Source organism: Dromaius novaehollandiae, chromosome Z (assembly GCF_036370855.1).
Source record: "Dromaius novaehollandiae isolate bDroNov1 chromosome Z, bDroNov1.hap1, whole genome shotgun sequence".
In the NCBI taxonomy this organism is placed as follows: Eukaryota; Metazoa; Chordata; class Aves; order Casuariiformes; family Dromaiidae; genus Dromaius; species Dromaius novaehollandiae.
The window spans coordinates 81,873,555-81,895,232 of NC_088132.1; the positions used below are offsets into that span (position 1 = coordinate 81,873,555).

General features: G+C 50.8%; 1 protein-coding gene across 3 annotated transcripts in view; it reads left to right on the forward strand.

Annotated features, from left to right (window-relative positions):
* Positions 1 to 21,678, forward strand: part of LOC135325130 (CBP80/20-dependent translation initiation factor-like) — a 201,430-nt gene that overhangs the window by 12,709 nt on the left and 167,043 nt on the right. Inside the window, exon 1 of one of the 3 annotated variants that reach the window (XM_064502749.1) lies at positions 16,548 to 16,565. The exons of 1 other annotated variant lie outside the window; for it this stretch is intronic. The gene's annotated coding sequence lies outside the window, so the exon portion shown is untranslated. Of the gene's footprint in view, positions 1 to 16,547; positions 16,566 to 17,821; positions 18,138 to 21,678 lie in introns of those variants that run through there. One more of the 3 variants, XM_064502748.1, reaches the window with a different exon arrangement.

Consider the following 21,678-nt stretch of genomic DNA (forward strand, 5'->3'; position numbering starts at 1 on the left):
GGCGGGCAGCATGCTGACAGGGATGCGGAGAAGAGGAGCGCGTCTGCGACGAGAGCCACAGCTTAAGGAGGAGGTTGCATCATGGGCAGTGTCCGTCCCTGGCAGAGGGTCCCTCGAGGCTTGGGGGTCCCTCCCCACCAGCGAGCAGCTCCGTACGTGACCGCGGGTAATATTTCTGCGGCATTCGGTGCCTTGATTTTCTCCCCGCTAAGCGGGAAGGATTTTCCTCCTTTGTTTCCTGCCTCAGGAGCCGCTGCTGGAAAATGCTCAAGGAGATCTCGGTGGTAACGTTAAAAGAAAGAGAGCAGCCGTTGGGAAGGGAGCTGGTAAAAATCCATCACGGGGCAGATGGGGGATCGGACACTGGATTTGGGGGACAGGGTGGGTCCCTGGAGCCGGGGAACCGGCTGCGTGGTTTTGTTTGCCGTGCTAAGCGATACGCGGGGAAGGACCCGGCTGCGGCGCGTCCTCCCCCTTCCCCGTGGCATGCGCTGGCAGCAGCCCCAGCATCCCTCCCTCCGCGCCGTGAGCCGCGAAAGGCAGCCCGAGCGCGCGTGGAGCTCGGTAGCGCGGAGGGGGTGGAGATGCCTCTTCCCACGCTGGCCCGCGGGGCGAGGAAGACCTTTCCCCGCCGCGATGGCTTTGTTTTGCAGACCGGCTTGAAAACCCCGAGCGGGATCTCTGCAATTCGCCCAGCGCTGCAGGCTCCAGGCGTGGTGCTAATTCTGCGTTGGGCTGTCTGAGGGTTTTAGGAGACAGTATAAATCCGTATGCTGGAAGGGGGGAGGCTGGTTGAAATGAGCACCGTCTCGGACAGCTGGATAGTAGCCTGTCCAAGCATAACCGTTCAATTGGAATCATAAATCCTGCAATAGGCCAATAATATATGGTTTTATTACAACCACAGGGTACTGGTTTCCTTCCCTCCTTCTCTGTTCGCTGGGTTTCTGGGGAGTCCTAGCACACATAATCCTTCTAGGAATCAGCTCCTTCCCAGCTGCAGAGATCTGAAGGAGGATCTTTGCAGGGCGCTTTTTTTTTTTTTTTTTTTTTTTTTTTTTTTTTTTTCCCACGTGGGGTGAAAGACTTATTTATTGACTGGCAACAGCTAGCTTGAACTGAAGCTTCTTTTCTATATTTCTCTGCTCTTTTTTTCCTTTTAATCTGGTTTCTTTCAGAAATAAGGCTTTTGCAGTCAGACTGGTTAGCTGTCAGTTATTATTCCTCCAGAAAGTTTTTAACCCAGGGACCGGTTTCAGCCAAATTTAACAGAAGAGTTTAGGTCTCAAAGATAATACTCTGCAGCCTTGAAGAATGCTGAAAGAGGGAAATCCTGATAATTTCCTGCCTATGAGGAGAGGCTACAGCAACTGTGAGCCCAAATATTATCTATCTGGGTGTGAGTGGGTTGGTTAACACCCTTCTGCTTACTGGGGAATGGGAGTTGGTGTCACTGGGAACCAACCAAAATACGTGTTGCTTCTTGCCTTGATGGGGTTTAGGAGATCCCAGAGGGAGCTCAGGTTCTTGGGAGAAGAAGGGAGGGTCCAGGCCTGCCTGTATGGGGAAATTATGGGGGACCTAGAGGAGCGTAGGGGATGTAGGTCACAAATCTATAGGAAACTGGGCTTCAGTTGTGTGGCTGCTTGGGGATGTTTGCGTTTCTCTTGGATGGCCTAAAACTACAGAGCTGGGTTGGGCTGGGTGTTGGTTTTCAGACGTGGATTTAGCAGTGGGCCTCCTAAAAATCTTCCTTTAAGCAAATCATTCAAATCTTGAACGCTGGGAAAGAGGAGTGGCTGCAGGGATGCTGCCGGGGAGGGTATAGCATGCTGTGATGTTCCTGCGGTACATGAACCGTGGCCCTCCTGGCCCCTCTGTTATAGTTATTTACTGCCTTGTGACTACTGCTAGGCATCTTTGGGCTGAGCCCAGGTGGCATAGATCCTGCCTAAGTCCTGAGGCCTGGTATTTCCTTTTGGGAAATACTCCTTTTGGGAGGCTCTCAGTGTTTTACAGAGATTGTGAAGAAATTCAAAGCCTTTAGGGATGCCCAGTTCCCTCCATCAGCTCAGAGCAGGGACTTGCAGTGCAATGTAGGACAGCTGAGTATGGCTTCTGTGTTACAGGAGCACTTCAGGGCCCTGAACCTAATAAAAAATCCACTCTGAAGAATTTATAGACTTGGAGATGGCCCCAAAACATTGAATTCAGTAGGAACCTTTTTGTCTACCCTCTGTGCTTTACCTGGCTTTTAAGGACTGCGCTTGCAATGGTGAGCAGTAGGAAGGTGCTGTGATTGGCACTTCACAGAGCAGAAGTTGGTACAGACGCACAAAGGGATTTAAGTTGCAGGAATACATCTAAGTGTCCTTCCCTGGACTGCACTTTGCAGCTGCAGAGATGCTTCTGAAGGATGGAAGCATCCCCTGTTCAGTGTTCAGACTGCAACTGCAGCATCCCGGGAATTCAGGATGTAGCAGGAGGCAGAGGGAGAGGGCAGAGAAATGCTGGATGGGGAGGAATCCCTGTAAAGTCAAAAATACGGACATAAAGCCCTGGGAAAGTGATAGCCGTTAAGAATAGCAGAAGCTGATACTGCCTCTTTGCAAAAAAGGTTCAGTTGTAGAGCAATGAGGAACGCCAGTGCCAGGCAGAAGGAATACGCTTATGATGCTACGGAGGGACTGGCCAGGGCAGCTGAAGGCTGCAGACAGGGAGATGCTGTGCCGCGGAGCTTGGGGCCTGAGCCCAGCCGAAGCACCAAGCCATGCGGAGAACAGCAGCAAGACCAACGGCCTTCTGGAAAAGTCTGCTTTCTGAACCTATTTCCAGGGGATGAAGTACTTATAACTTGGCTCAGAAAGCACTGGGCACTGGAAATGTGATAACCATATGCAACTATTAATATGAAAACCAGCACGGAGGAGGACACCTTGTTTAGTTAATGCACAGGGATACTGTGGTTCTGCCCTCCAGCCTTCAGGTGCCTTATGCAGAGCTGAGAGCAGCTTGCTCTGACACAAATATTTTTGGGTGGGAGGGGATGTGAGCTCGTCTGGACGTAGGGCTTGGGCAGTCCGAGCCCCTATTAGAGGTGATTCATCAGCACCCCGTTTCCAAAAGAGCTGGGATGCGATGCCCTGCACCCCTCGGCTTTTAATGGCCTTTCTCGTTACAGCTGCAGGTTGGTGTATCACACAAGGCTGCGTTTTCGGTGTCTTCACTTTCTGCCATCACTGCCTTCCCCTTTTTTCTTTTCCCGTCTGTTCCTTTTTTTGTGAGCTGGAAGAATTATTTTCCTTATCTTCTTCTGTATTTAGGACTGTGGAGGAGGAAGTGACTCAGCCTTTCCTCTCGGGCTGCTTGCACAGTCATCCCTCGCTGGATTTGCTGAGGTTTCTGTTGTGCCCCTCCAGCTACTACCGCTTCATTCAGCAGCAGCCTGTCTGCCTCGTCCCTGCCCGTCGCGGTGGGGGAGGACAGCGTGCAGGCAGGAGCGCTCACGGGCGAGGAACGGAGTAACGCGGGGCTTCCCAACCAGCACCAGCGCTTGCCTAGCGAGGGGCGGATGCGGTCTTGGAGGATACGCTCCATCAGACCGGCGACAGCTCCGTGCAGGAGCGTCCGGGTACCCCAGCTCCGGTCCCTGGCACTAGAAGTGATGAGCACAGGCGCCTGGGGAGAAGCAGGCAGGTTTGGCCAACTTAGCTCATTTTGGGGGCTGGCATAACACCGGCAAAGCCAGCAGAAGCAGGGCGCAGAGTAGCAGCATGGAGGGTTGGGAGCTGGAGAAGGATGAGGGAAGTGCTGGTGACAGTCCTGGGATGGGCAGGAGGCAGAGGCAGTGCAGGTCTGAGGATGGAGCAAGGAGCAAAGCTCAGCAAAGCTCCTGAGCACTGCTGTTTTTTCAGGTGAGGTTGAGCGGCAGGAAACTGGGAATCAGCACTGTTGACCACACTGAACGCGCACGTGGCCCAGGCTACGTGGTGGGAGCAGTGCTTTTGGATGTCCGAGTTGCCAGTAAAAAAGATGCTGAGCCATGCGTTGTTCTGGGAGAGATGGCCTGTGTCAGACATTTCCACTCTTGGGAAAGCTGTAATCTGAACTCCAAGCCCCAAATGGCTCCTCTGTCCGGTGAGCCAGACCGCTGCTTTGCTTGCCGTTCCTCAGCCAGAAGAATCGTGCTGTCCTCAAAGAACAGGGTTAAATTTCCTACAGCTTAGGAGCAAGTAGCTCCTGGAAGGGATACAGGTACCTCGTGCTAACGGAGATGGAGCAGAGAGGCATGGAGTCACCAGGGAGGGAGCGCTAAGGTGACGGTAGTCACACTGTCAGCACCGCTGAAGGAGGCCGTGCTCCCTTGGGCACCGATGTGAGAGGTCCATCTCGATGAAGGATGGGTGATGACAGTTGCTCCGTGGAGGGCTGCTGCTATCTTGCCTCTTCTGGCAGAGTTGAACTGATGGCTAAATGCTGAGGAGGAAGCCTCTGCAGGACTTTCAGAAACTGCTGCTCAGCAGAAGAGTTGCCAAATCACCTACCACTCTAAATAATAGCAGACATCTGGCTTGACAGTGCTGACTATTGAGTCTGAGCGGTGATTTGAAGGGCTGCCCAAACCTTTGCTAGGATGTCAGTAACTCCAGATGCTCACTGCACACAGCCTTGTTGAAGCAACGTGCTGTGAGCAAGCACTTCTCTGAGGGTCACCAGACTTGAGCTTTCTTGTTGTATATTAATACCTCATTAGGCACCAAGTGTTGTAGTTATCAATTTGGATCTTCATTGTGACCCCACTGTGCAAAGTGCCATGCAAAAACGTGTCCACAGAAGTGAGTAAAGCTCAGCTCCTGGGAAATCGGGCCTTAACTAGCCCGAGATCCTGCACTAGAACAAAAACCCCAGGATTTACAAGTTACGTCTGATCTTTATAGGGATCTCTGTTGAATCAGACCTGTCTAGTTCCGAGCCAACACCAGATATTTCTGAAGAAGGTGTGGTAAAAACAAACACTGAGAATTTTCAGGTATTTTTACAAGAAACCCAAGAAGATGAAACCTATTACTACTTAAAATACCTAGGTCAAATCACATTCCTTTCCTTCCTTAAGTTTCTTGGCTCTTCCAGCAGCAGCAGCAGGTTGGAGCTTCATCTAGTTCTGGCCACTTTTTGGTCCAGTTCTGGCCACTAGAGTAAACTGTGAGACCCTATAGTCATTAAAAGTTTTATGGGACGTGCTTTAGACTGGCTTGGTGATAAGGTGACAGTCGATATGGTGAAAAAACTCTTGTCATCAAAGTGTCATGGAAATTGAGCAGTGAGGGTAAATATTTGCGTGGAGGCGGTAAGGCACGCTGAGAAGGCTGGAGCTGGTGATCAACTGGAAATGTTTTCCTAACCCTGCTTGTGTTTTGCTTGCTGCTGGTCAGGGTGGATTTTTTTCTCTTCTAAGCAGTCCAACCAAATGATGAACCTGTCAGAGGCCATTAGTTGGCCAGTTTATAGTTGTTGTAAAGCATAACTGTCTGGCATTTGTGGTGGTGCGAATCTCAGCTCTGTCCTAATTGGATGTCAGGAGGCAGATTTGTTAGCAAGTCCCCTGCTCCATCCCTTAACGTTTCAGACCTTTTGTGTGTTGTCTACAAGTGTTACGCTCAGTGTGATAGGAAATGCCAGCTGGTAAAGCCTCTCTCTCTTTCTTTCCACAGGCTAATAACTCCAGCTAAAATTTTCCACTTATTTACTTAATTCTGTCGTTTTGTTCACTTTACACACATCCATCCAGCTTTTCTTTTATCAGGTTCCACTCCATCAAGCAATATGAATAAAAAGCCATAGCCGCGTCCTCTTGTTACTTAAACTGAACCCAGAACATACTAGGTCTCTGCTGAGTGTATCTATTGATTAAAACATTAGGAGGAATGTCAAGTGAGAACCAATGTGTTTGATTAGCCAATTATTTTAGCAAAAAAAAGCAATGAACTTTAATTCAAAATGCATAAGGACCTGTAGCCGATTATTTCTCGTGTGCTACAGGGAGGCCAGAAGAACTGAACGAGATGAGAGGCAGCCTGAAGAGAGGAGTCCTCAGGCTAAAGATGAACATGCTGCACGAGATCTTCTGCGTGACCCAGTGATAAGGAGAAATATTTGTGTGTATTTAAGGAGAGGCTATCTGGCCTCTGCAGCTTTTTGGTCAGCAGACCATAGTGAGTGCAGGCACCGAATGATCGGGTAAAACAGACGCAGCACATTTAAGTCTGTAGGATGCTCTTGTCTGAAGCCTGAGCGCTGGGTTTGACTTGTAGCAATCCATCAGTGAAGTACTTAACCGAAGGACTTGATGGAGCAGTAGAGTATTTGGCAGCTGACTGTTGGGAAAAGCTGATCTCAACACACCTTGATTGAGGGATGGTCTTACAAGGGAGCCCTGAAACTGCCCCAACAGCTGTGACTGCTAAGAGGGGTATTTGAAAGGCCAGAGCCATGGAAGGGAAGGCCTGGGCAGTGAAGAGCGAGGTTTGTGTAGGCAGATATGCTGCTCCCTTTTGTAGGGCCTTTGCTAGGTGATCTGGATTTATCCCAGCTAACGGAGGTGGTGAAGTTAGGAGCATACTTCCCCTCTGTAGTCACTGGAGACAGATGTTGCAGGAGGGCAACTCAGTGCACCGAAGGTCTGGATGTGCATGGAAAGCAGGCTGTCGGGTACAGTGACCAGCCTGTTTGTGCCTCCCTGCTTGCAGAGTATCCAGGGAGAATTATCCCAGGTGTGGAGCACGGGGGTTTGCTGACCAAGATCAGGCTGTGGCGTGCAGGAGGCCGTGATGTTTCACGATGTCCTTGTGCCACCATTGCTGCCTGTACCCTGAGCGAGATGGAGCCACCTCCGTGCTTGGTGCCTGCTTGCGCAGTGCCAGCGCAGCGAGGCCTGAGCGGTGCCTGGGAAACGTTGCCACACGGCAAATGATTGCTGGCATTGCGGTGTGCAGCTTGACTTCAGTCTGTGCTTCACCTCCTCTCTTCCTCCCCAGCCCATAGGGGTGCTGGGTGCATGCAGGGAGGAGAAACCCGGCGCTCCGGGCTGGGTGCGAGGACTGCTGGGTGAAGCAGCATGAGATGCAGGGATCCCTCCTCGTGTCACCACCACCGTGTCTGATCCCTGTGTTGGTGGCCTTCAGAGGAGGCAGCGGGCTCCCCAGCGTCCTCACTGCCAGCCGTTGTTGTCCTTCTTGCTGACAGTGCTGCGGCACGCTGCCTGAAAGCACTTTTGGCTCTGCCCGTAGCTGCTGCCTGACATTGGCCTGTCTCTGCTGTTATTTTGGAATAGTCACCCCAGAGTGACTGGTGGCAAGGCTGGGTTTAACGAGGCAGGAGGGAGGGCAAATTGCTACCTGCCTGCTTGCAGCTGCACAGCCTGGTTGTCTGCTGTGTTTCTAGGCTGATTTACCTCTGAGCACCAGAGTCACCTGCGATCCAGCCGAGCCCAGGAGTACCTCCTCCTGTGCATCACGGGCATCAGCTGTGTGGCTCAGCAGCAGGAGGGGTTTTGAGGCCACTGCAGGGAAGCAAGAGGCTTCCCAACAGTATCTCAGACCTTCAATCTGTGTCTGCATTCCCCTGAGCATGTTGGAGCTGCAGCTACTGAAGGAGCTTTGAAAAAATTGCAGAGGGATCAGTAAAGGAGGCAAACAACCGATCTTCCTCCAAAAATCAAGTGGCTTTTGGCAGCTGGCAGTTTGATGCAAGTCACTGTCCAAAGCGAGACCCTTAAAACCAGTGAGTAGTCAGACTTGTTTTTATCTTCATCCACGCTGTTTTTAAGAGACCAGCATCTGCAGTTTCACTTCCCTGCAAGAGCGGCCAGCTCCGGTCCTTGCTGGGTCAGTGTTACGTGGTGACATGGGAAAGGAGCAAATACTGTTTCTGCCTGCTGGGTCGTTGGCATAAGGCACTTTCTGCTGTTTGCGCTTAGTCTCTGTTCTCCGCTCTGGCCCCAGCCGTGCGGAGGATGGTATAGGAAAGAGTGATGGCATTACGCCCGTGACCAGCACGAACGGTGCGGCAAGGCGACAGAAAGCCAGGTGCTCGGCTCATGTCCCGCGCTGCTTCGTGCGAATGTTTATTCTGGATTTCGCGCCCATGTAAACCCTGGAGAGTAGCATTTTTTGCTCCTATAATAATAGCATCCGGCCCTGGTGGCATAAGCGGAGCTTAGGTATTTTTAGGGGATCCGAACTGTGAAATGTTTAGGGCCTGTTTCTGCAATAACATGTTCGCTTCCTCAAGAGTCATTGGGGACTGGAGGTTTGGCCCCCGGTGCTGGGCTGCTAAACTGGAGACAGATGACTGTCCTTGCCTGGTATGAGCAGAGAGGAAGAAAGAGCGGGAGGGGGTAGGACCAGCCACAGCGAGCACATCCTCCTCTTTGGTCTGCCCTTCCTGTTTGCTTGGTCCCGTGTCAAACATCTGGATGTGAACTGTGTCAAAATTCCCACTCTGAGGCTATAGCCGGGGCCGCTGTCGGCGGCTTAGGCCACGTCTCGAGGCTGCCGAGATGGGCAGAAGCGATGTCGGACCGGCTCGGAAGGAGGGGACTGGTAACGTAAAGCCTCCAGCTTCCTTTTTAGAGGGCAAAACACATGCGTGCCCATACAGTGCTCGCTGCGTGGGAACATCCTCTTTGCTCCTTGCCTTCTGAAACAGAAGCACCAGCTCGCTGTGGCCGTCGCTGTCGTGTTTGAGCCTCTTCTAAAGGTCAGCCTTGCTGTTGTTTCACCGGCTGGTGTTCCTGCCTTCCAGGCCACTTGCTGCTGGGAAAAAGTTTCTTTTGATGTTTTGATTAAACTAGAGATAAGACCTAGCTTCAAAGTCAGACTGGGCTGCTCAGGGCCTCATCCATTTGATTTTGAGGATGCATTTGCAAGGATGGAGACTGCACACCCTCTCCGGTCATCTGTTGCAGTGTTGAACCACTCTCTCAATGAAAAATTTTTTTTATATCCCATCGGATTTTGCCGCACCGCAGCTAGCGATCCTCAGAGCACGTAAGATAAGGGGCTGCCGGTCTTTGCTGCTGGAGAAAGCTTTGTGCTCCAGTTCTTGCTCTTGCCGCTCGTGCTGTCTGCCCTGCACGTCGGCACGTCATGTTTGGGTTTTTTGGCCTCTTGGGGATATTGCCACTTTCTAGAAATGCAGTAGCGCTTCGTGTGCATGTGTGTTTTGAGAAGGCTTATCGCCAGCTGACCTAATTAGATGACCGACTCCTCCCTAGATGGTGCAGGTCTCCCTGGCTCTTAGGAGGATTTTCCCCGTTTCTCCGAGCTGCTGTTTGATTTCTCTCTTTCTTTCTTTTAATAATAACATTCATTCACTCGTGTTATATAAGCCAGAATATAAGACTTCCAGCAAGACAGGGATTTACAGCACAGTAGCAGGATTTGACAGCTACTTTAAAACAAATAAGTAAAATCAAACTGGGAGGGGAGGGCAGCACAACGTTGCATCTTGGAGGTGAGTTCTCCGTTCATAAACTTCTTGGTCTCTTTGTGAAAACTGGAAAAGCTGGATGTTGTCCCTGCGCTGTCTGAAAGCCTCTGCAGAGCCCATCTCGCAGGGTGTAAGCACCTGCGGGTAATTATAACTCCCAGCCTCCTTGCAACAGTAGGGCTTACCACTAAGCTCCCGTGCTAAACCACCTACTGAGATCAGGGAAGCTGCTAGCAACTCAGCAGCTTCCCATCAGAGGGGTCAAAAACAGCTTGCTCTCTGAAATGCCTGTTTTTTTTCCCCTGTGTCCTGCAGAATATCCAGCTGAGCCCAGTTTGGTGTGAAAGGGGTCGGGGAGGCAGGAGAGGACATTGGTGATGGGGCAGAAGCGGGCAGCAGAGCGGAGCTGCCGGCTCTCGGAGCGGCAGGGCTGTATCAGCCCGCGCTTTATCACTGTTGGGGTTTCTGCGGCCGTTGCTGTTGTCCTGGATAAGGTCTGAAAGCTTCTGCGGAGTAAATATTTTCCCAGTCGGGCAGGACAGTCCTTGTAGGAGCTGTTAACAAGCCAAGCCAAGCACGTTCCCGGGAGCGGAGGGCCGGAAAGGGCTGGCACTGGGGTGAGTCTCGTGTCTCAGAGTGTCCTCGGACTTGGGGCTGCTGCATGCAATGCTTCGCTCTCTCTTTGGGGGATGTACATGTGTGTCACATCTTGCCCATTTTGCTGCTCTTGTATCTTCTTTTAAGAAGTAGTGACTTAAAGGAACCTCAGGAGAGCATCACATAAGTTTCCAGCTGATAACACGTATTTAAAAATGACAGTTCCACTCCAAATTACTTGTTCTGTTCTGGAGCACCGCTCTGAAAAGGTTTGATTTTACCGCTCCAAAAGAGGATTTTTATCTGGAGTCAATCAGAATAGTTTTCTTTTTAGTTCCATTAAAACAGCAAAGAAAATAATGTCAAGTTGAAGATTTTTTATTTGATCCGAAATGAAATATGTTTTTGTGTATTCTACGCCATTAGATGGAGACGTGGAAATTTTACATACATCACTGTGAAATAAAAGTAGAAATACTTTGTTAAAAATATCAAACCCTAAAATAAGAAGGAATTCTTTCCAGCATTTTCTTCTCAGGGTTTTGGCTGAAATGGCTTGACCAAAACTATTTACAATACACCAAGCCAATTCTGGGCTGCTGGCAAATGAGCGATTGAATTTTTATTTCCTTGGCTCTATGACATTAATTTCTTTGACTATTACAATGTGGCCATGAAAGGCTGCGTCTCTTCCAAGCGCTGACTTGCGGAGAAGGGGTTAAGCTAACTTAACACGTTTGGCCTTTTACTTCTGCACAAGTGGATTCAGTTCCTCAAGAGACTGCAGGCAAAGCAGGTAAGTGCAGCTTGCCCTTTGCTACGGAAAGGACTCTGCAGTTTCAGAGAGGGTTGGATCGTGCTAGCACGGTTGGCCATGAGTGCTTGCCCCGTGTGCGTCCTAATTCTGTTAGTATTTGGAGGATTATTCAGTGCCAGTTTAGCTCAATGCTAGGCGTCCTCTCTGTTTTCCAATGCCGCAGGAGTTGGTCTTGGAAAGTGCCGGACCTCTTTGGCATGCTGTGGAGATGCTTCCTGCATGCTGGCGTTGCAAGATATGGCTCCAGTGTCCTTCCCTGCGCTTGTGCTCAGGGATGCTTCTCGTGGACAGGGAATCCTAAGCAAACGCAGCGGTTCTTCAAGTTCACAAGGCTGCCAGGAAGGGGAAGAAAGCATATGTTGAAAAAGGAAAAGAAAGGAAAATTAACTTCCCGTTCAGCTGGAGAAACATCAGGAGACCTTTTGGTGCTCGTTATTATCTCAGACGATTAAATAATTGGGCTCAGGGATGTGCCCTGAGCTCCGTGTGCGTAGGCAACAGGGGTAATGTTTAAATCTCTGTCGTGGGATTCTTGGGACTGCTCCCGTAGAAGAATACGAGGGAAGGATCACTTCAGAAAACAGCTTGTGTTTTGTTTGCTGGCTTCGGAAGCCCTGAAGACCGTCTAACAGACGAGGGGAAAGCCTGCAGTAAGCCCTGGCAATTTGTGTGCCTTCTAACGCGCCGGCACTAAATCGATAAAACCATTTATGTAAGCATTAGCTGCATTTTTAGTGCAAAGTGTCAAAGCACCTACAATAACTAGAGGCTAGGTATGAGGTTTATTTTCTTTGACCATTCATACTGTATAATTTGTTCTAGAAGTTCCTTTTCAAGGTCCTTGTTAAGCTCAGCTACTTAATTCATGAGTTGTGAAGATCCCTCAAATGGTCTGATCTGACCCGCATATAACATAAGTGATGGAGCTTCACCTGGTGACTTGGGCCACGCTCAGAGCTAGTCTTTCAAATATGCTCAACCCCAGTCACTTTTGGCTGAACAAGGATGTGTTTCTCACTAGTAGCCTGTCCTTGTTTTAAACAGTTTAGGAGATGATAAAATTGCTGTCGTCTTTGCTATATGTTCACATCATTATTTCCCCTTGTCCCATTTCTACTTTTTTTTTTCCAGCTTCCTTTTCTGGCTGTTGGTAATGCTGTACTTCCACCTGCTGCTCTAAAAGACCCTTTAATGTAAGATATTGTCTGTGTATATAATGTTATAATGTTTCTTGATTAATCAAGTTTCCTCTTGTGCTTTTTTTTTTTCTTTTTTTTTTTTTTTTTTTTTTTTAATGGTGTGAGCTCTCTGTTCGTCTCTCTGTAGTTGAGGGTATATGAATAGCAGGCTCCCTGCCACAAAGTTTGTGCCGCAATTGCAAGCGATTCTCCCTTTTGCTGCAATTAAAATCCTCCCTTCACATTCTTATTCTAATTAACTTCAGGGATGTTAATCCCTTGTGTAATTAGAGGTCGGCCGATGCAGTGAGGTTTGGGGGGGAACTTTCTCAGATGGTGGTAGAGCTTTGCACAAGCTCTTTGGATCCCTGCTGCGGTGTTTGCTGGGGCTGACGCACGCTGGAGGACGGTGCCTCAGTGCTAGCAGTGTGTCCGTATTAGCTCACATTTCAAACCGTACCCCTCTTCCCATCTTGGTTGGTGGCAAAATGCCTTCTGATTTCTCTCCTGACTTGGGGTTTTTGTAAGTCTCCCACTCTCAGAGCAGCTCTGAGCTTTCTATGTCCCTATGGCCTTGGACTTGTTCCTCTGCTCCAGAGGAGCCTGTGTGAGTAGGGTCACCATGCAATTGTGAATCCTTGAGGCTCTGTCTTCACTGTGGGAGCAAGATGCCTAGGGCAGTGCAAGCTCCGAGGTTCCCCTTCCATCACTGCTGCTCATGCAGACATGCCTGCAGAAGTTTTAAAATGGTTGTTTAAGGTGGCAGGGTGGTATAATGCTAAATGGCAGCTTACTTCTTGCGGCAGGTCTTGCATTCTGTTTTGAGCTCTGTGCCATGACAAAAACTGTTCAAAACTAGTTCATGGATGTGTATCTGAATCACCTTCCTACCCGCAGGTCCCCCAGTAACTCTGTGGAGAGCAATCAGTGGGCAGGGCTGGTGGGTCTCATTGCCACACGTGGTGTCTGGTTGGGAGCCTCCGGGTGGACGCAGCATTCCTGAAGAATGGATCTCATTGGTCTTGGATGTCCTTGGGTGGTCCTGGGTCTTCTGGTCCTCAGGCAGTTCTGTAGGAACTGTGTATCCTTTTGGGTCAGGAGGCAAACTTACCAAAATAAATATTTCTAGCATTATCTCTGAGCAGTCTGTAAGTGTTTGTAGAGAAACAGCTTAGTGCATTCTTGGCGTGGTTTTCCTGAGCTGCTGTGCACTTACTCAACATGGTTACCCAGAGGCATTCTAAAAATTAAGGCTAAACTTCTAATATTTATTAATTTTTACAGAAAACCTCTAAATCTTTGGGTAGGAGGAGACCCAGAAGGGACAGGCAGTCTCACTCCTTATATGCAGAGGGTCTGTAGAATAGTTACTCCACCTGCTAGGTCATGAATTCCCTCTAGGCCTATTTATTGACTGCTACAGGGTAATATATTTTCTGCTTAGGTCTCTGAGATAAGTCTGTTTTAAGTACACCTGTATGTATGTAGCTTCAGCACAGTAGGTCAATAAGATGTTATGCTTTTGTCTTTGTTTCAGGTGCGTGTTTACCCTGTTGTGCCAGCTCAAATATTTGAGTATTTGTAGTTTTATCTATTCTATCAAAGCCTCTTAGCACGTGCGAGTCAAACAGTGGCACAGAGCAGGGTCCTTCGTTGCTCCTGGCACTGGTGGTTCTGAGAAGTTCCCGTCAAACTGCAGGCACTGACAGCGTCTCCCTGTGCTGTGGGTAAAACATATGGATTGAGTGCACTGAAATCAATGTTCAGTTTTTAATTTGGATGAAGAGTTTGGTGTACAGCGCATGTGTGCATGGCCGTGCTGGGATCTACATCGAAGGAAGTGCTGGCATGCAAGGAGGTCAGCTCAGGGTGCTTTGAGACTGAGCTCATCTGCCCCTGGTAAGAGACAAGTTCAAGGTTCTTGTCCTGACACATACAGTTTAAAATGCCTAAAAACAAACATACCGAGCAGGGAGGCCAGCGCATTGAGGTTATCTTTTGACCTTCTCCTGATAAGATAGGTAAACGCTTTCCCGTCCTTGCTCTGAAGTGCATGTGTGTGTCTTGGAGAGCGCAAAGTGCAGCTTCCACGTTGGTTTTCAGTGTCTTGTCAGATGTCATCCGCGTTAAGCTGTTCCCTGCATGCGACTTAGCCTTTTCCCAAAATGTTCCCTCTTCTAGTCAAGAGCTCAAGTTTACTTTGAGATGATCAAAGCTGTTTCCACCCCAGTCTTTCAAACGTGGCTTTGACTTTAGTGAACAAACAACAGGGCAGTGCCAGGTCATGACGACAGTTGTGCCTGTTCATTGCTCACTGTGAAACTTTGCGTAAGAGTTTGAAGCCAAAAAATCTACCGGTTCATATCTTTTGTCAAACTTCTCTTGGTAAACTCAAGTAATCGCAATGGCTTTAGTTGCAGTGCTCCTGTGCCCTTTGCTCCTTGTCGGTCTCTCTACTTCTGATGCTCAGGTTTGGTAGTTCCAGCCTGTCGTTGGGGGACACCTGCAAGGGAACGCGGGTCCGTAGGCCAAGAGTAACATCCTGGCAGGAAACTCTGACTCTGAACGGCGGACTTAATCTCCTATTTTTTGTTGTCAGTTTAGGAAGGGAGTCACTTACGTGAACAGCACTGATTTACCATTTTTAGGAAGCTGTAATGCTGTTCGTCTGTCACCAAGTTTGGGGGACGCTGCTGTGTTTCTGTCCAAGAGCGCTGGCTGACCTGGGGAGATACCACAGCCAGGCTGGCTGCTACTTCCACGCCATCCTCTGCGTAATCACCACAGCTTTGCGTGTCTGCCCAGTCCGGGGATCCGTGGGGTTTTGCAGCAGGGATCTGCCAACAGGCTCCCTTCCTTGAGCCTAGACGTGGGCCGAAGTGGTGAAATGGGAGTTTTTAGCAGAATTCATCAACCCTAAGTGGATCTAGGCAACCACAGACCTGAACTGCGGTTCTGTAGTTCCTCACTACCACCGCAGCACCGGCAGAAACGAGGAAGCTAAGCCGGTGTACCCAAGAGCTACAGTTTGCAGAAGAGACTAGTATCACGGATACTTTGACATTAAGTCCTGTTAAGGTGGTAAGGGTGGAGGTTCGTGTAACTGAACATTAGCTGTCCGTATCTGGGCCAGCTGTCTAGACTATCATTACCACTGGTGGAGGTAAATAGACACTTCCAAAGCTCAGTTGATCCCATGCTGATCTCTAAAATAGGTCAGCTGAATCGTGTCCTGGAATACCTTTCTCTCCGTGGGCTACCTGGCGTGGCAGCGTCTTCCCTAGCTGGGGGGGATGAGCCCACCCCGAGAGCGTACGCAACTCCGGCTGCGAGTGTCACGTCCCGCTTTTCACGCGGGGGTTGTAAATTGTAGCTGTGCTGCCGGCGGCTTCTCCCAAGGGCAGTGGTTTTACAGCGGCTGTTGCAGCTTGTCTGCTCGTTTGAAAGGTGACGCAGAGAAAGGTGTGCTGTTATAGCCTGTTTTCCCCGTTCCCAGATTTTTCCCACCTCTGATCTGTTTGCATTACCCTCCTGAAGGACTCCATGAAATAGTATGCAGCCGTCCTGCTCGGTGATGAGCTCTGGCCGCCTGTGGCTCTTTCCAGGAGGCAGAGATGGCAGGGGATGCAGAAATCAGCACAAAGCACCTATTTTACAGATGGTTCTGTAAAATGTGCCCTAACCAGTTAGCTGAAATAATGACATTGGCAAGCAAAACGCGCTAAAGCTTTGTCATTTACGTTTGCTTTATATTACCAAAAGCCTCTCTGTCCTTCTCCCATCCACTAGGGCTTATCCAGTTGAGCTGCCTCATTTACTTTTTATTAATCAAAACTGGCAGTCCCTCGGGCACTAAATGTAGCTGCTTGCAGCTCCTTTGCCTCCTGGGATTCAGCAGGCTGCTCCTCGTTCAGCTCCTCCTAACTTCACTGCTGCAGGGTGAGGAGCAAGCAGGGCACGCGTGGGCAGAGCCAGGTGGCCCTTCCGGGGGACACGCGGTGCCGAACGGGCTCCTTCCATCCCGTGCTGCTGGTGCAGGGCAGCCCTTGTCCGGTGGGGAGAGTGGTAGTCTGGAAACGATTGCACAAAAAATGCACTTAAGGCCTCAAAAATGAGGCTGGTGGCCGGCCAATAGCACATTAAAATTCCTGTCTGAGGAGTTTCTTTGCTTGCTATTTGTGGGGCTGGTTCCTTAAGGGACACGTTATCCTGGCGAATTGTTTTTAACCCCTTTCCATAGCTCATGACCCAGCTGTTAAAAGCTGGGGGTGGATTTGAGAGCGGGTTTAAACACGCTGTGGCCTGTGGGCTCTGTCCATGCCGCTTGCTGCTCAGCTTACTTGTAGCTGGGGAAAAATGAGACTTAAGAACGGGGCTCGGTGTATCTACTGCAGGCCTTTTCCCCGTCCGTCCAGGCCATGTGAGCTGGAGTTGTCTCCCGTGCTGAGATACGGAGCGATCCCTCGGGAGAGGAGAGCCTGCAGGTAGGTGTGAAGGTGGAAGGAGGAGGGATGCAATACGCGTGCCTGTCTCTGAGCGGCCCGAAGGATGAACAGCGGCCTGATTCTGCCTCCAGTGAGGTTTGGAAAGGCCAGGACAGACTGCTTACTCTCAGGGGAGTGTTATCAGAGCAGGCTGGAGCACTTCACCCAGCGTTTTGGACAGATGGGAGTAGTTGCTTCCATAGTGTCTCTTCTTGTCTTTCCATCTCTGCAATGCCAGCTCCCAGTGGTGGCTTTGTGACCTTCTGCTGCTGGCGTTTTCCTCCGTGACCCAGGTGTGGCTGCAAATGTTCACCCTTGGGTGCCCCTAAATCACAGGCTTTCCTTCAAACACTCCCGTTTCCACTCCTGCAAACTCATTGCCAGCAGCCAGCCAAGACTGCAAGCGCTGACCCGGGCGAGAGGTCGCTTGTTCTGCGTGTCGTCACCTTACAAACGATGGTTACTCTTTAAACGGATAAACGGCCTGGCATCGCTGCGCGCGTTCCTCCCTCGTCTCCTCCAGACGGCTCTTCCCGTTGCTCGTGTCCTGCCTGAATTAGGCTGGGTGGGATCACACTGTCTTCTAGAGCTCAGCAGAGAGCGGCTTTGATCCTCGTAGCCTCTCGCCGCTGCCCTCGTGGAGCTAATCGTCGGTGCAGAGCGCTGCAGGAACGTCAAGGGTTGATGTTTCCATAGGCTGTGCTGGAGATAAGAGCTTATCTGGGCTGTTTTGGCCCCGTGTGTGGTGTGAGAGGTGGTAGGTCTGCGTGGGGCTCAGCTCCAAGCGCATCCCTCCCGTGCGGCGAAGGTGACCCGCCGTGGGGCGAATCGCCTGCGCTTTCCCTGCCATCCCCAGCTTTTGTCAGAGCTGCAGCCTCTTCCTAAAATATCGCCAGAACTATTTGGTGGATTTTGTCCAGCTGAGTAATAAAACCCGTATCCGGCCGAGGGCTGGGCTTGGGACGCTGCCCTGGAAAGCTCTGGCTCTGCGGGGCAACGCTTCTGCCGTAGCGCCCTGCTTTTGGGCAGCGGCTCCTCGTGGAGAGGTGTCGCTGGTGGAAAATTGGGAAGATCCGTGTCCTGCTGCGCTGACCTCTGTGCCCGGCTGGCACAGCTGTCCTTGCAGGATGGGAGAAGCGGGATTTTGTCGTTCACGGCACGCAGATGCGTGCTTGGCGTCCCCTGGAAGGTATTAGCGGGCCTCTGCGTTGTCCAAGCTTCCCGTGGCGAGGCTGCGATGCCGGCCGGCTGCTGACGCTCCTCCTTCCACACTGCACAGACTCGTCAGCGCTCGTAAAACGCTGACGCGTCTTCCCGATGCAGACGACGGCTAAGACGGAGCGGGTGACAAAATGAAGGCAGCCAGCTGTTGGCGTCCCTCGTTCTCGCGTGCTCTCACGTGACGCCGCAGCGCCGTGACTAAGAGCGGCGTGATGCCGGGCAGGGAAGCGAGGAGACGGCTCTGCCCCGTCGGCGTACGGCGGGTCCTCGGCTCGCCGCTAGCGTCCTCGGCTGCTGCGCTGGCTCCCGACGAGTGCCAGAGGCGCTCCCCGAATCGCTCGTGGAAACTAGGTGGGAGACCGGGAGGTGGATCCATGGATCCAGGCTGAGTGAGGGGCTGCAGGGGCGCCTCGGCGGCTGCCCGCGCTGCGTCCCGTCCCGTCTCCGTCAGCCAGCCGCAGTTGGGGGGGGGGGTATTACTGCAAGCTTTATGCTCCATGCGGCATTTTGGTAGTTCGGTGTTGCTCGGTTGCCAGCTCCAATCTGCTTGGATCGGCTGCGAGTGGAAGTCGCTGCTGCCAGATGGTCATTTATTGTCTGCGGGAAACAAAGCGCTGTCTCAGCCCGGCGGCTGGCAGACAGGTGCCGGTGTGACTGATGGGAGCCCTCCTGGCTCCTCTCCTGCGTTGCAGAATCTCTCTCGAATAGACTGATGGAGAAAATAATGAACCTTCTCCGAGCGGTCCCGGTAAATCAAGGCATCAGTTCCTTATTAAATCACGGAGAGAATTTATTGCGGAGGGTGGGACAGTGATTGCTCCCTAAGTGAAAGGACAGACCTACTCTTTGCTGCCAGCAGTCTGGTGCAATAATAAAACGTTGTGTTTTAGATGGTGCCTTTTAGTCCACGGGAATCTGAGAGCTTGATGAATCAAGATGATCTGTCTGGTCGGAATAAGAATCGCTGCTTCTACCGCTGTGAAAAGCAGTCGCTTTTCGAGATTGAAGCCCGCTGTCTGGACCGTATGCAGTCCACGTGGCAAGGATCAGGTACACGGAGCTGAGGGGGACACTGTTTTCAGCCCTTCTCAGCCCTGTTTTCTCCTGTCTTTGCAAGTAGCTGTAGCACCTGGCTTGTGGTATGTTTAAATCTGCTGGAAGCCCGAAGTGGGGACGCCAGTCCCGTAGGTCTCTGCTCCCATGGCACTGACCTCCCCGTTCCTTGGCTGGCTGTGTGCCGCCTGGGGCCTCCTCGCGTGGCTTTAATTGCATATCTCAAGTGCTTCACGACTCAGAAGCTAAATGCTGGAATGGCCTGAATATGGCTTCGTTCCTTGTCCTCTTGGGCTTCCCCATGTCTTTACTTACTTCTCTGCCTCTTATTTTATTATTGGGCTAGAAGCGTTCTGAGGAAGGGACCATTTTTCATTCTGCATGTGCAGAGTTGCCACGTTCTCCAGTTCCTGATCTTTTCCCCTAGAACATTTGCAAAATCTTGTTTTGTTTTGTAAACGATGAAGGTGATGAAAGATTCAGAACCGCCTGGGGCAGAGCAGAGGATGCACTCATCCGTGCATGGAGCCTTCCAGGTGAGCTTAGCTGTCTCTGAGAGGTCCACGTTACGGTTTTTCTCTTCCCCTTCCCTCTCCCAAATGGCAGATGTATACGGGAAGGTCCCTCCCCCCCATACACGCTTGTCACTTAAGCACCTTGTAGGAAGAAGGCACAGAGATCCCACAGGAGAAAACCACACCGGGGTGGGGTGTGGGGAGCTCTGTCTCCAAGACATCTGCCAGTCGCCTTGCTGATACAACTCAAGTTCAGACATCATCGGATTTGAGGTCGGGAAGGAATTTTCCCTTTGGTCAGAGCAGCAGAAACCCAAGACTGATTTGTTTTTTCCCCTCCGTTGCATCAGCCTTCTTCTAGACCATCAGCAAAAACCATGGGGACGTATCTCGCTTACTCATTTCCATTCTGTATTTCAAGGACGCTGAGCAGTAGGAGCTCCTCAAGCTCTCCTGCCCTCTGCCTGGAGCACAGCACAGCTTCGTTTCTGAAGAACAGAAAGGTCGTGATTAACTGAAGCGATTGGTTTGATTTAGGAGTATATAGGCAGAGCGCAGTGGCATGTGGTTCCCCGGAGGAGATGATCTACTGGTCCCTTCTAGCTTAAAATCCCTGAGATGAGGGAGCTCCACACAAGAGGCACTTGCAACCCCAGTTCTGCGTTTTCCTGTCCACCGTTTCAGTGCGTTCGTCTGTAGCGGGGTCGTCTTTTGGGTTGTTGCTGGTGTGATCCTTAATTTCGTGTTTGTGTGTATGTGACAAGGAGAGGTGACAGCCTGGGCGTGTTGGCTCGCGGCCGAGGTACGTGCTGTGAACGCTGCTAGAAAGCCTGCGTGCAGGCACAAAAACTCTCCCTGCCAATGCGCTGTAGGCACGGTTTAAAGGGATTAAGTGCCCTCCGCGATGGCCTTGCTGCCAGCCATGGGATGCCATTCCTGCCCCATCCCTCCCCTCCGCCGGTGACTTGCTGCACAGATCGCGCCAGCGTGTTGACATCTCAACTTGAGTTGGATGTGTCTTTTAGGATTACAGGGCTTTTCGCGGCACAAGTGGCCATTATGTTGCCTCAGTGCCTGAAAAGAAAAGCTTTAGTTTCTGATAATGGTCTCCCTTCGTTTATTTGCAAAAGACAGCGCAAGCTGGCTGGAGCTGAGGCATAAGCGCGTGGTTGAAAAGTGCGATTGTGCGGATCAGCTCTTTATCGCTGGGGCACGTACTGTGTGCGCTGTACGTGCTCTGATAACAGGCGACGCTGGGGCGTGGAGTACGGTCCCTGCTGTGCGAGAAATTGGGCGCTACGCATGCTCCTTCAATGCGATCCTCGACCGCAAAGTGGAGCTGCCATGGGTTCCCGGTGTCTCTTAGGAAACCGCTCGTGTTGGCAGCCGAAGAACTTGCTACCTGCCACCGTCGTCGTGTGCATGGCGCACATGTTCGAACGCACACTCCCCAGATGCCTTTTGCATGCAAAACATCTTCCATTTCCAAGTAGGTATCTTGTAATTTAATTCTTCGAGCCATAAGGTATTAGCGTGCCGGTCTGAACGCAGCGTGCCAGCAGCAGTTTTCAGCTCTCGAGGGCGAAATGTTGCAGCTCCCACGGGGAGCTCCCGGAGCACGTGAGAAATCTGCATTTTTGCCTCCCGTTCAAATTGGGCTTTTTGGTGACGTGTTTCCTTTGGAAAAGGTGAAAAGTGGCAAGGAATGAGTTGTAATGTGGGCTTTTGTTTTATTAGTCCTTAGCAGAAGCAAAGGAACGTGAAAACAGATGATGTCTAACTAAGTCACAGTTTGTAGTATCAGTCAACATATAAATAAGTCACAGTTTCAAAACTCAGGCTGTTCTTGCTTTGGGGGTTGGTTTTCTTTTTTCTTTTCTTGTTTTTCTTCTTTTCTTCTTTTTCTTTTTTTTAATGGCCACTTTCAAATGTTATTTCCAGAACTGCTGATATATTTCCATGCTTCTTTTTTTTTAAAATCATACGGGGCCTCAAATCAGAGGATGGAGAGCATGCCTTGCTATCATGAGGCAGCCAGGAGAACGTGCCAGGGGACATGCCTGTCTGGTGATCTCATGTTCTGGAGCATCCCACCGTGCGGGCAGACCAACGTTTCCATCCTATGGCCCATAAGCAATTTCCCGTAACTTGAGCAATCTGCTTGAGGTGGGAGAAGTGGGGGATTTAGCAGTTTCCTATCCTGCTGTTTGAGGGTATCCGGTCAGAAAGTGGTTAGTTTGTCTGGTTCCTCTTGCAGAGGAGAGCACAGCACTGCCTTAGAGTGAGGCAGTCAGTCTAGACAGAGTAACATCCGTAAATGGTGG